Source organism: Physeter macrocephalus, chromosome 10 (genome assembly GCF_002837175.3).
Source record: "Physeter macrocephalus isolate SW-GA chromosome 10, ASM283717v5, whole genome shotgun sequence".
NCBI classification, from domain to species: Eukaryota; Metazoa; Chordata; class Mammalia; order Artiodactyla; family Physeteridae; genus Physeter; species Physeter macrocephalus.
Window position 1 is genome coordinate 16,078,894 of NC_041223.1, and position 2,317 is coordinate 16,081,210.

The window sequence follows — 2,317 nt, forward strand, 5'->3', positions numbered from 1 at the left end:
GGCTGGACATGCTTTGTGAATTATAAAGGTGGCATTTTTTTAGGAAAATGATCCATGTTAAAGAAAAAGAGCAAAAAAGTTTATTATAGCATTATTTATGATGGTGAAAAAAATTGCTAACAAAATAAAATGTCCAGTGGTAGAGGTTAGGGAATCAAAATGACAACTGTGAAGTTTATGTAGTGACACAGGCAATGGTAGGATATATGAATAAATATCAAAAATAGAAAATAAATTAGTAGGTTAAATTCAGGCTGTAACTTTATATTTACTGTAACCAGAATACACATCCAGTGCCCCCAAAGTATAGTGGGAAGGACAGAGCCTTTCAGTTTGACAGATCTGGGCTGACATCTGAACTGAAAAATTTATCACTTGTGTGGTCTTAGGCAACTCAGTTAGCCAATCTGACCCTAGTTTCCTCATGAGTATGATGCAGATGGCAACAGTACCTCAGAGACTTGTGAAAGTTGAGTGACTTTACGGCTCAAAACACTAAGCATGGTGCCTGGTACAAAGAAATCACCCAACAAATGGTAACTATTAATTATTATTATCAGCAGCTCAGATGGAGAAAGATAACGAGTACACACCAGAAATGATGATAATCATATTGGGGTTGTGAATCATTTTTTCCTAACGTGTTGCAATTAAGAAAAACACACAATGGAAGAAAAAAGACCACAAAAGCCAACAGAAAACTCAAGATGGATTTTGACCTGTAGTATCTAAGCCTCTTCCCTTAGTCTGGCCCTACTTCCATATCCTCAGCCTCGCCTGTATCATTTGTACACGCTCAGCAAGACCCAGATGCCAGACCTCTTCCTTGCCGTTAAGGCGTTGGTCAGAGCAGCGTGTTGTAAATCAGCGTAGCTAACGGTATACTTCTCTGTATAAAATGCCACCTTGATGTGCTCCATCAAGATTGGTATGAGTTTTGTTTTGCCTCTGTGGATCTTACCAAGTGTGCTTAGTCTTCAGAAGAAATCAGTGTTTCCACAGTACTTAACATTGGCTTGTTACATTTTTATAACAAAAATTCCAAGTTACATTTAATCTTGTTCTTCATCGGCAAGTCAAATTTTTTGAATGATAGCACACTCCTTTCCTCTTCTCGTCATTTGTTTATTTTTAAGACCTGTTTCTGGCTTAAGTCAGCTTTGCCTGGACCTGAACTGAGGAGGAAATATAGCTCTATTATTTCAAATACAGTGACCAATTTAGAGGATATGAGGATTTCACTGTGTTCATAAATCATATCTTTAAGCTTACCTAAAGAAAAGTATCAAGGAATGACTAACGCGATTATTTTTTTCTTCCAGGAGGGCCGGGATTGATTAGTTTTATAATATGTGGGATATTTCAGAGCTTACCTGATTTTTCCATCTTAAATCTTTCTTTGTTAAATCTTTGAGCGCCTAGGACTTCCCTGGCGGTCCAGTGGTCAGGATTCCGCGCTCCCACTGCAGGGGCACAGGTTCAGTCCCTGGTCGGGGAACTAAGATCCTGCATGCTGCACGGTGCCGCCAAAATAAATTTTTTTAATTAAAAAATTTTAAAAAGAGAAGAGAGTGTGAAACCTTAGTGGACGGTCAAAAAAAAAGAAAAATTAAAAGCAACATTAAAAAAAAAATCTTTGAGGGCCTAAAAATATATTATTAGTATCACTGCTGTTTATATCATATAGGTGTATTTTAGTTTGTTTACTTAAAATGGTATTTTAACATAAATTTTAAAGCAGATAGCTGCTAATTATAATGTATTACTGCTGAATTATAGGATTCCAGAATTATGGGACTTCTCTGGCTGTCCAGTGGTTAAGACTCTGTGCTTTTGCTGCAGAGGCCATGGGTTCAATCCCTGGACAGGGAACTAAGACCTACAAGCTGCATGGTGCAGACAAAAAAAAAAAAAAAAAGGTTCCAGAATTATAAAGTGGTGAAACATTGTGTGGAAAGTGATGAACCTCTAGAAGCAAAGGAAATTCTCTATAGAACTATAAAAGGGCGTATTAGTAATGCAGTTGTCATCGCTCCCCTTACCTGGGAGGAGCAGAATAAAGTCAACAGGCACTGGATCTTTGCTCAGGTGGAAGAAAGCAGATCAGATGTCTTCTAAGGCAGGGGTTGCTTATGTGGCTTATTTAATTCAGTTATTAGTCCTCACTGTTTGTTTTTTATTTTTTTTTTGCGGTACGCGGGCCTCTCACTGTTGTGGCCTCTCCCGTTGCGGAGCACAGGCTCCGGACGCGCAGGCTCAGCGGCCATGGCTCACGGGCCCAGCCGCTCCGCGGCATGTGGGATCTTCCCGGACCGGG

At 39.4% G+C, this 2,317-nt stretch overlaps 1 protein-coding gene across 1 annotated transcript in view; it reads left to right on the top strand.

Annotated features, from left to right (window-relative positions):
- The window catches only part of LRP11 (LDL receptor related protein 11), a 46,285-nt gene that overhangs the window by 1,100 nt on the left and 42,868 nt on the right, over positions 1-2,317 (top strand). The window lies entirely within an intron of this gene.